Source organism: Ruditapes philippinarum, unplaced genomic scaffold (assembly GCF_026571515.1).
Source record: "Ruditapes philippinarum isolate M1 unplaced genomic scaffold, ASM2657151v2 ctg8150_1_1_1_1, whole genome shotgun sequence".
Lineage (NCBI taxonomy): Eukaryota > Metazoa > Mollusca > Bivalvia > Venerida > Veneridae > Ruditapes > Ruditapes philippinarum.
This window is the reverse complement of record NW_026854433.1, coordinates 11,497-24,602: the sequence shown is the minus strand read 5'-3', so window position 1 is coordinate 24,602 and position 13,106 is coordinate 11,497.

Below are 13,106 nucleotides of genomic sequence, written 5' to 3'. Positions count from 1 at the left end.
AGATTCCAGAATCAGGAAGGATTAAATTGCTGGCACAATGCGTAGATTTAAGTTGATGTCCTGTATGTTTCATTTGGACACCGCATGATTTACTGCGTTGTACCCAGTGAAAGCTTCCCTAAACGAAAGTGAAAGTAGAAATTAACAATACTGAAATCCAGTGAAATCACAAAAAAGGTAAAATTTCTAGAGCATTACAATATACGAGTATATATACATATTAAGAATGCACTTTTATTTGCGTTCATTGAACGCCGCCTTTCCTTGTTGATCTTGTTTTTCATATTTTAGGGTCTGAAACTGTAATCGAGAGGGAAAAAAATGAGGAAAATAAGGAAACCGGTCAACCTCATGCACCTCCATTAGTGCAAGATGGGAAGGTCAGTCAAGTGTGGGACTCCCAAGAATTTGTGACTGAATCATGTGTAAAATGTAAATTTATTAGATTTACAAAGACAGCGCAACAGAAAATATTTTTCATATCACTTAAAATTGAAATTTTTTGACATGCGCATAATATGTATTAATATGCTATATTATTATTAAGCAACATTAAATGCCTAGTACCTATCTTTTTATGTTACTGTCACAAGTTTAAAAAATATGCTGCCTTACCAAGACATGAACCCCGGACCCTCGGAACCATTCAGCAGCTCAACCAACTGAACTATCAAAATAGTGGACAGTTTGGAACCATGACATAATCCCTGCAGCGCTTTATTGAAATTTGTCCTTGAATAGGTACAATGTGAATTAGGACTTTATACCATCGTTTAATACCATCACAGTCCCCTGTGGAATAGGTGATATAGTATGAATCTCCAAGTCAATTTCACATTGTTGTTTTAAATGTTACAGAGGAGATATATAGTTTCTGATTACACCCAGTGGAGGAAAATACCCCTGTGGTATTATAATAATTTAAATGATTTATCCTTACAGGCTATCCTGAGTCACTCAAAACAAAGACCCCAAGAATATCATGCCTCACCAGTACTCACTGTACTACCGTATGAACCCAGAACCCTTTGAATACAGTACTGCAGCTCTACCGTATAAACATTTTTCTCTTAATTAATATGTGATCCGCACTATACATGAACATAGTCCCCCACTTTATTGAAATATCTCCTTAAATAATTGATGAACTGACATAGTGAGTTGTTTCTTTATACAGTCTTGGCCCGAAAGTAACTGTGCAGTCTGACTTGGGCTCAAACCTTAAAGGCTTGCATGGACACTTTGAATACCATTCCGAAGCTCTACCAACTGAGCTATAAAGTTTCTTCAATATCCCCTTCCCTAATCATTGAACAGTTAATACTGTGACATCCCTGCCATATTGAACTCCATGATTTTTTATGAGTATAGAGAACACGTCCCAGCTATATACCACCATGGCTCTACATTTTGCCCCGGTATCAAACCCGGGACAATCAGAACACCATATGGGGGCTGTACTGACTAAGCTATCTCAGGCCATCTCACATTCCCAGCACCTCCACAATTAGTACAGAAAAAAAGAATTATTAGCTCAAATATACATTTAAAACCCAAAATGGTATGTGCAGAATTCCTGAATTAAAGATGAGAGTGCATCATAATTGTGTTAACCTATCTAGCTTCAGTAATGCAAGGGCCAGTAAAGCAAGGGCACCCCAAAAATATAAAAAAAATATCCCTAGAAATGTGTCAATTTCCCTATATTAAGTTATTCAAATTAATACAGTAAATACTAGACACCTCATTGAGCTCAAGCATGTTACATGCATGTATTTAACAATAAATTCCATTTTGTCTCTAGTTTAAGGGGAAGCAACTCATGTTTACCAAATTGTTTGTCCTTTTCTGTCTATCTCAGACAGACTATTCTAGCTGTTTATAAACAATTAGGTTATTGGCAGTGTGCTTATCAGGCTATAAAGAAACTTTCTTATTATTTTTTATTAATAAATAGTATGGAATAATGGATATTTTGTGTGACTGGCTGTTTAATATACTTCAGAGTTGATTTCAATTAGTCCATACCTATAGGTATCCTGCAACAGGATTCATCCAATAATTTTTTTTTTTATATTCAGAATGTTAATGAAATAAGCTTTGGTGATAGAAGGTGGCATTACTACCTCATGCTGATAACAGGCAATTTAAAGAACTTGAAGTGCTAAATGTACTTTGGATGAAAACCAAGTATGGCTATATTTATTGCTATTTCTTCTTAGGCGAGCTTTCCTGACTGCCCTCAACCTCTGTTGGCATTGTATGCACAGATTTCCCAACTTTGTTCCCCTTTCCTTTCTACTGCAGCCCTCCCTCTTTTTACCAAATGACTAATGTAAATGATGTCCAGCAGTTTTATTGTGTCGCCTTGAAAAAGGCAACATATACGGGTTACTTTTGTCGGTGTCCCCTTAAGCTTGTCCAGAGCGTAAGTCAGTCATTATAAGTCAGATTGACTGCATGCTTCTTATAATGACCCGAAGTGCAATGCACAAGAACTGGTACTCTGCACTTCTTAATTTTTGAGTTATTGCCCTTTGTTAATTTTCATACTTTATTTCTGCCCTGGCCATTTCTCCTAATGTATAAAAGCTTTGGACTTGAAACTTCAAAGGATGATAGATCTCATTAAGAAGAAGTGCAGTGCCTAAGAACCGTTACTATGCATTTCTTATTTTTGAGTTATTGCCCTTTGTTAATTTTCATACTTTATTTTTGTCCGTGCCATTTCTCCTACAGTATAAGAGCTATCGACTTGAAACTTCATAGGATGATAGATCTCATTAAGAAGTGCAGTACTCAAGAACCAGTACTCTGCATTTCTTATTTTTTGAGTTATTGCCCTGTGTTAATTTTCATACTTTATTTTTGTCCAAAGTATAAAAGCTATGGACTTGAAACTTCATAGGATGATAGATCTCATTAAGAAAAAATGCAGTGTACAAGAACCGGTACTCATGAGTTATTACCCTTTATTAATTTTCATACTTTATTTTTGTCCGGGCTTATAATTTCTCATAAATTATAAAAGCTATGGACTTATAAATTCATAGGATGATAGATCTTATTGATAACAAGTTTAGTGCACAGAAACTGCTGTTCTGCACTCCTTTTTAGAGTTATTGCCCTTAGTTAATTTTTATGTTTCATTTTTGTCCTAGCCATTTCTCCTAAACTATATTGTTCACAAGGGGACACATCCCTCTCGTGGAGTTTTAGTTTTAATAAACTTGAACAGGGAAGCTTAGGCGCATTACCGGGGCGTCCCCGGGACAATACCGGCATCACCCTTAGCTCAACCGTGGTGAAACCAGTGATGGTTGGGATGATTTCCGTGAAAAGTTACATAGAAACAGTTTTTTTTTCCAAATCATATAGAATCTAAACAGTATTTTTATCAACACGCGAAATATCAGCGTTTTATATTAACACATTTCCGCACATCCTTTCGACACACTTGAGAAATTCACAAGTTTTTTACATTTGTGTATTTGTTTGTATGGATAATCAAAATCTTTTCACGTATAAAATATCTATTGAACATTACATTTCTAAGTTTCTAAAGTTGCAATTAAGAGCTTTAATTGTCTTTTTTAAATAATTTCATTTTCTTGCGCAATAAAACATTTTTTCTCTAAAATGAGACTTGGTTTTTACATATGCGTTTCACAGTAAGCAATAACTTAATTTGGTCCGTAAATCAGTCTTTTACACAACATCAAACTTCATTCAGAATTCATGTCTCATTATTGTGAGAAAAAATTCTGAGTTTCCTTTAGATATGAGCTGGAAAATGTTTAATTATCCCCCGCCGAAAAGGCGGTGGGGGATATAAAATTAGTCTCCGTCTGTCCGCCTGTCCTTCCTTCCGTCTGCCCTTCCGTCCCTATTTTTATCCGGAGCATATCTGAAAAACTATTTGAGATATCAACTTGAAACTTCATAGGTGGATAAATCATATTTAGGAGAAGTACATTGCACAAAAATGATGATTCTACCCTGCATAATTTTTCAGTTATTGCCCTTTGTTATTTTTCAAACTTAATTTTTGTGCACAGCATAACTCAAAAAGCCTTTAAGATATCAACATAAAACTTCATAGGTGGATAGATCTCACTCAGGAGATGTGCAGTGCAAAATAAAGTGGTAACTCTACCCTTCATAGTTTTTGAGAAATTGCCCTTTGTAATTTTGCATACTTTATTTTTCACCTGAGTGGAGCATAACTAAAAAAAACTTTGAGATGTCAATATGAAACTTCATAGGTGGATATATCTTATTGAGGAGGAAAGGAATGTTGTACAAAAGAATGATAACTGTACGCATTATAATTTTTGAGTTATTGACATTTGTTATTTTTCATACTTTTTGTCCGGAGCATATCTCAAAAAGTGTTAGAGGTAACACCTTGAAACTTCATAGGTGGATAGATCTCATTGAGGAGGATGCTGCACACAAAAACGAAAACCGACCATGCATGATTTTTCAGTTATTGCCCTTCGTTATTTTTCATACTAAATTTTTGTCCCAGAGATATCAACATGAAACTTCATAGGTGTATAGATCTCACTCAGGAGGTGTGCAGTGCATAAGAGTGATAACTCTACCCTTCATAATTTTTGAGTTATTGCCCTTTGTTATTTTTCATACTAAATTTTTCATCTGAGTGGAGCATATCTCTAAAAAAGCTTTTGAAATGTCAACATGAAACTTCATAGGACGTGGATAGATCTTATTAAGGAGGAATGTTGTGCACAAGAATGTTAATTCTACCCTTTATAATTTTTGAGTTATTGACATTTGTTATTTTTCATACTTTTTGTCTGGAGCTTATCTCAAAAGTGTTAGAGGAAATAACTTGAAACTTCATAGGTGGATAGATCTCATTGAGGAGGAGTGCAGCACACAAGAATGATAACCTACCGTGCATTGTTTTTCAGTTATTGCCCTTTGTTATTTTTCATACTTAATTTTTGTCCCAGAGTATAACTACAAAGGCCTTTGAGATATCAACATGAACCTTCATAGGTGGATAGATCTTACTCAGGAGGTGTGCAGTGCATAAAAGTGATAACTCTACCCTTCATATTTTTTGAGTTATTACCCTTTGTTACTTTTCATACTAAATTTTTCACCAGAGTGGAGCATAACCCAAAAAAATATTTGAGATGTCAACATGAAACTTCATAGGTGGATAGATCTTATTAAGGAGGAATGTTGTGCACAAAAATGATAACTTTATCCATTATAATTTTTGAGTTATTGTCCATACTTTTTGTCCGGAGCTTATCTCAAAAATTGTTACAACTTCATAACTACAAAAGCCTTTGAGATATCAACATGAAACTTCATAGGTAGATAGATCTCACTCATGAGGTGTGCAGTGCAAAAGAGTGATAACTCTATCCTTCATAGTTTTTGAGTTATTGTCCTTTGTATTTTTTCATACTTAATTTTTCACCTGAGAGGAGCATAACTCAAAAGGTATTTGAGATGTCAACATGAAACTTCGTTGGTGGATTGATCTTATTGAGGAGGAATGTTGTGCGCAAGAATGATACCCTTTATAATTTTTGAGTTATTGCCCTTTGTTATTTTTCAAACTTTTTGTCCGGAGCTTATCTCAAACAGTGTTAGAGGTATCAACGTGAAACTTCATAGGTGGATAGATCTCATTGAGGAGGAGTGCGGCACACAAGACTTTTAACCTACCGTGCATTATTATTCAGGTATTGCCCTTTGTTACTTTTCATACTTAATTTTTGTCCAGAGTATAACTACATATGTGGATAGATCTCACTCAAGAGGTATGCAGTACACAAGAATGATAAATTATTCTGCTCTACTACATATACATGGCTCTTGTAACAAGTTACATTATAATACTTTAAAACCTTCTTAACAAGTTAACCTGTCAATTCAACACAATGCTATTTGGAGATACCTTAACATTATACTTAACTGTTTGTTTGTTTTTGTATTTTTTCTTGTTTTTCGCCGTGACAATCACATTGCTGCATTTCCCAGCAATTTTTTACTTGTTGTAAGAATGTTTTGAGTGTAATATGTTTAACAATAGTGCCGAAAGATAAGGGTACATAACCAATAGAACAGTTGAGTTTTATTGCTGCATCTCTTCTAACATGTTTTGTTTTTCCAAATATCGATGACTCGGCATTTGTTTGTAGATATGAACGTGATTTTCTTGTTTGTTAATACCTTTATTGCATCATAAAGCTGTATGTTAAATTCCACATCTGATCTTAGAAAGCAATACCCTAGCTTAACAGGCATTTTAAAAGAAAAACAAATGAAATTAGTTAATATATCATGTCATAATAGAAGCAATATGAAGAACAAAACAGAGCACAACCACTTTCTTCGGAACAATTTGTTGATGTCATGCTGTCTTTGAGTAGGTGATTCATGAAGCATTAGTTCTCTTATATCAAGTTATGTCAGACAGGAAATCAGATGATACTTAGTTCAAAACTATGAATTGATAAATTGGTCATTGTCTGAACATTACATTAATACATTGTGTACATTATGTATTATACATAAGCTTGACAAACAAATATAATTAAAACGACAGCCATTATGTTCGTTCCATGCAGCTAAACAAACTTATTATTTCATATAGGATCAAAGGCATATATATCTTGCAATTTCTGCAGTTAAATGCCGCCAAAACTTTTTTTGGGTCTTATTCACTGATACCGTTCAGACAGCGTTATTAAGCTGAAGATAATGTACACATAAACAAATCTGATGCAATACCAATACCATCGTTATGCAATAACTAATAAAATGTGATATTACAGAAATAATAGAAGAATTGTTTACGTATTTTATATATCGTTTTAATATATGTTGTTTTTTATATAAAATCACTTCATACATAGTTACACAATTAACTAGTGAGCCATATATTGTAATGTAATATTCACTTTAGAATGGCATATTAACCGTGGCGATTATCAACTATAAACTATAAAAATGTACTATTTCAAGCGAGCAATGACAATATTAGAATTCAATCGTCACTGAAAATTATGCTTTTAATTCATGTTGTTTTTTTTGTAAGTTTGAAACGAACTTGCATGATGTTTTTTCCTGAAATATAGAAGAAAGGAATGCTTGAAGAACGCAAAAGAGGCAATTAAAGAATTGCACCGGTGTAGGCAAAGTTCAATATTCTAAATATGTAAAAGTGACATTTCAAATTGAAACACTTCCGTAGACGTGCTCAAATTGCAGTTATCTTAGGCATTTTATTTACGTTGAACGTTTGTGCCATTTCTGTTATTGTAGCTCATTAATTTATTAATTTGCCTGAAATACTCTGACGCAGAGGATGTGGAATATTCAATCTAATTCATTCTACATTCAAAAAGTCTCATATTACGTTCAGTTTTGAGAACGATGGTTTGTCCTCCTCTGTCCTCTTTGTAAAAATAGTATGCATATCTTTGAAATATCAGTTTTGCTGCGTTTAACAATCTTCAATATTCTCAAATTTATTGTACCATTTTACTTATTAATATTTTTCTTCAAATAAGGGTACAGTAACAAAAACCTTAAGAATGTAAAAATACACATTTAGACAAAATGTGATAAAATATTATATTGTGGCGTTTATATTTTGCAACACTTATAACATTGTTGCAATACTTTGGCATGCTGTTAAAAAATAATAGTACGACTAGTATAAATAAAAAAAAATATTTCTTTAAGAAAACCAATAGTTCAGCTTGTTCATGGATGGTACTGGGATGTGAAATCTACCGTCCTCGTCCCTTACATGCAGCAACGGCTTAAGAAGTATTCAATTTTTCATAATTAATATTAAAATTTTGCATTAAGACGTATATGATAACCACTCAAGCCGGTGCTAGTGTGCGTGAGGGATGTTGAACTTTTTCATTATCCCTCATGTACAGACACAATCAAACCGTGTTTGCAATTTTCATATAATTTTCTTGTGATTTATGCTTTCAAGGGATTACACTTAATTTAGATTTTATGTGTACAAAAATCTGGATACAAAGTGATCCCTCGAAAGCCTTTATCACAACAAAATTACAAGAGAATTACAGACTCGGTTTGATTGAGTCTGTACATGAGGGATACCTAAAATGTCTAAAATATTCACAATAATATCTCAATGTTTAAATTTATTTATTATACAGTTCCTTAATTTTCTTCTTTTGTTTCAATTTTAATCAAGAAATAACAATAATTCCCCCATTTGGATTTTTTAATGTTTCGATAATAATATATTTTGTTATAAAAAAGTAGCTTAAAAGAATATAAACGCAAATTCAAAAAGTTCAACGGCAAGCATTGTGTCAATAAAATAGATAGAAAATCATATTCTTTGAATCTATGGGTGCCAATTATGTATCCTGTTTATTTTTATTCCCTCAAAACAAGAGATGTCGGATGTTAATCCTTGACATGTTGTTAAATTTTTGTTGGGTGGTTCCAGTATTCCTTACTTGAATACTGTTGAATCACCCTTAGGATATGTGGCCTGCTTTTTAAATTTGTCTTTTGACGTATTATCTGTGATATGCAGGCTTCATAACCTCTGATCCCCTTTTCAAAATTCCATTTTATTTTGTTCCGCCCATTGTTTTCTCGTTTAGGGCACACGCATTTTTTTACTTAGGGACCATATGCCGCTTTTCATGGAATGGCAGTTAGTGTCACATTGAAGGTTCCATGATAACCACCATATGAACACATCTGCGGATCTTTCAAAATTGTACCAGTTCATTTTAAATGTTGAATTCTGCTTAAGCCGGTGCTAGGGGGCGTGGACGGTAGTTTGCACTTTACAGTACCGTCCATGAACAGGCTCAATCAAACCGAGCCTTCAACATTTTCAATTATGTTGTGTTGGACTTTCTTTAGGGATTCTTGCTTTCTCTATTTCATCAACATTTTCAAATTAAATATATCAATAGCTTTTTTTTTCTCCTGAAAAGAATTAATTAAGTGACGTAGATGGATATTATCTGTCAAATGTATGAATGACACAGTTAAATAATAGCTTTTAAGTTCTGTGGTGGGTAAAATCGTAGATGATGATTTTATATTTTACTTTGTATAGCTACATCAGATTTATTTACAATTTTTCATTCATTTTATATAAAGGTACTTTATGCTCTAAAATGATTCAGATATAGATTTGATGTACATTTTGTGTTTCAATAATGATTTTACGACTTTGTTCATGCTTGTACAAGATGAGTTCGGAATATAAAAAGAAACATAATTTTCCTTAGATTTTTTGTTCAATAAAGACTAACTTAAAGTAGCAAAGGCCGTCCAAATAATGAATTGTAAAAAGAGATGTACTGTTATTCTTTTTTGTCGGTTACGACAAATGTCATACAATAAGGTAAACTATGTCAAATGGTTAGAAAAGTAAACGTCGTGTTCCGTGACCTAACTTTTATTGATATGTATATTTTTTAATGTCTGAAAGTATATCAGATTATTTTGTTCATATGTGTGCATCATTAAGTATTTTTTGGTTAAATCATGCATAATAATGAAATATATATTTATCGCAGCAAATTATCAAAATATTGTTGATCAATGACTACGGACCAGAGTAAATAATGGTTACTATCTTTAAGAAATAAATTAATTGAATATATACGAGTACAGAGGAGGAAAATGAGAAAAAATATCTAAGTAAACAACCCAATAGTGCTAATGATGCTTTAATTGTTTCCTAGATATTATTGAAAATGTTATCAGACGATATGATAAAGTTCGGTCACAGTGATAATCTGTCCGGTGATGAATATCTTTTTAGTTGTTTTTTATTATCATTAGCTACTGCTGTTTTCGTCCCTGGCATAAACATAAATGTTTATTTATTAATTTTGATAACGTCTGATGAGTTTATTACATTACCTTACTATTTTATATTATAATAAGGAAGGCACACTCAAAGTCCGCATAATGACAACCTATGATATGTTTTAAATTTATCCTTTAGAGAAAGGAAATGAACAAAATCCGGTGTCAGAACGTACTTTTCCTGTTTTGAAAAAAAAACATTTATATGTTATTATACAGATAAATGAGAATGGAAGAGCAGGAACAAAATCGCCTCAGAACATGTTATTCTATATAAAGAGAACATTCATTTGAAAGTGTTTAATAACAGAGAGATTTAATGTTACATTTCCTTACAACATTGACCATAAGAATATGGAGACAATATTATAAATTCTGCAAGAATATTTTATTAGAATCATTACAACTTTTCATAAATCCTGTGACATTCTGTTTATTTGTTTATTTTCAACTGTATAATTTAAATAATTCTTTAGAAACAATAATTCGTTGCTTATAATGCATATCAATTACCTGTAAAAATGACATTTTATTGTTCTTTTGTTTCACGCCGGTTTAAACTATTTTATTAGATATGACGTTTTGTTTTGTTTGTATAATTATTTCATCTCAACAATTGTATTTATATACTGTATAAGCAACAAATTCTGTAGAAACAATAATCCGCCGTTGGTCAAACTGCATACAACAATTAACAATAATGAGATTTGGGTTTTGATATTTGGTCACATCCCACCTAACACCAACCTTACCCGCTTTCTTGGGTAATTCAAGTAATCACAATTTTAATAAATCATCATGATTACTGAATCAGCAGCTAGAGACAAATGGCATTAAAAGCAATGTCCGTGAAAACAAATGAGATAATCACAGATGCTGAATGATTCCCTTATTGATACAAACATTACTTTATTTTGATTCTTGATAACTTTGCAAAATATTCTACAAATAAATGCCGCTGGAATATATTTATCTATTGAAAATATATAACCTTTTTTTATTTCAGCAAGACATTATTAGAGCAGGTTGGGCCTTTTATTTGACATATTAATAAACTTTAAAACAACAAAACATTATTCAATTGAAATTTTATTCGAAATTGTGAGATAAAAAAAAAACAATAATGGTACATTTAAAGTTTCAATTGTCCATTAACTGACAATATATAAAACTTCTTGAAAATTCGTCGAATAACCCACGCAGCAAAGGTAGATATTAAATAAACGATCAATTGGAAGGTTCGTTTAAACTTTTCAGTGAAATGTTCTATTCTTGATTTATTAACCAAACTTTTTCCTATTTATTTGGACGAAAGTCGATTAATAAAATACAAAATGATTTTGTAATGCAGAACATTCAATACACACAGTTTATTTACAAGTATCTCAAAATTAAGTATGATATAGTACTGTATTAGTCGTCAAAAATAGATTTGCGAAAGTTTTACTTTTGTAACATTTGGTTTTCCAAATTGGTGATCATGTGTATAAGTATGTATTATATTATAAACAAGAACGCATTAAATATTTTTCAAATCTGGATAATACTAGTAATGGATTGTACAAATTCAACAAACTAATAAACCACGTTTTTATTATTTAATGCTAACAGTTATGCCGGTTGGTCTGAAAGGTTTGTTCAACAAATTGTACTTCGAGTTGATGATTTGTGTTAATGTATGTATGGGTAATATCTCCTCTATACTTTGTAAATTTAAGATTCTGACCAAGACAAAAGTTTCAGATGAAGGCTAATATTTTGACTAACAGTAGGTTTGGAATACCACTTTTTATTGAGTCGAATAATTCTTTTTATTGATATTTGTATTTCCAAGGTGATCTGCTTTTGTTGTAAATTTTGATAAAACGTGGTGGTTAAGAGGAGGCCTTTATTATATTTTATTTTGTGAATAAACACATTTTGTCTGAATTTGCAATGAGTAAAATATTTTTCAGAAGACAGGGTATACAATTTTTATATTCGTATGTATTTCACTGATGCTTAAATCATTTCGACAGTTTCTCATTTTAAGTAACTGATTTTTGACTAAACTTATATGTCATTTTTGTCATAAATGGTATACCATCACAGCTTTAAGAGACTTTAAAAAATATATTTGCAAAAAATGAAACAAAGCGGAAAATGAAACTCTTTACTCGAGGAAGTACATTTAAATTATTTTTTCTCTGTTTGCGTTCAATATTGAGTTTTTTGTTGTCTTTTACTATCATAAACATGGCTCTATCAAGGTTTTAAAAATTATTAGGTATCGACATGCAAAGCCTTTGGAATTATTTACAAAAACTTAATATATATTGGCAAACACAGACATATAAATTAAATCTTTTGACATGTAGGAAGTACTCTGTTTAAGGAAATTGCCTTTCTGATGATAGTGTTGTCAAGATTACAATATCTCTACAAGGAATGTTAATTATTCATCTTTAAAAAAATATTTTATGTTCTTGACCATAAGTATATTCGTTGAATTCAGAGTAAAAAACAGAATCAGAACATGCATGTATTAAATGTACATTGTAAAACACTTCAAATGATTGAAATATAAATTTCAAAGATAACTGTTTGCCATATGTCCACTGATATGGTTGTATCACGTGCAAATGAGGTCAAATAGTCCTCTTACCTTCGAAAAATACCCTTTGCAGAGTTAAATTGTTTATACATTCATCATACCCGTACCTTGTGATAATCAAGTACCAAATATATCAAGATGTATTTTCGTGTTTTAGACAACATATCATAACATTTTTATTTATGTCGTTCTGGTCACTGATGCAAGCCTATTTTGTGCTAAAGATCACATACCAGTTAAACCGGATTCAGTGGGGAATGTGAGATGTTGCACTTTTATATCAACTCTCATGAACAGGCTCAACCAAATTTAGTCTCAAATCTTTAAGAAGAAAAAATAATTTAATTGCATTCGTGCTTGCCTAATTTTCAAGATTTTTATGAACAATATAATCATAGAAAGATAAGTCTGTAAGCATTTTCAGAGATAATTTAAATCGAACCATTTAAATATGGTCCCAGATTTGCGGTTGCGTTCATTAAATGTCGCCCTTCCTTGTTGCACTTTCTTCTCAAAAAATGTCCCAATCAAGCTTTTTTATGTTCTTGATTGCAAAAGTTCTTTTAGTTGTCTCGAAATATACATCACCTGTAGGATTTTTAGTTAAAAACAGAAAGTAAATCATGCTGCAGTT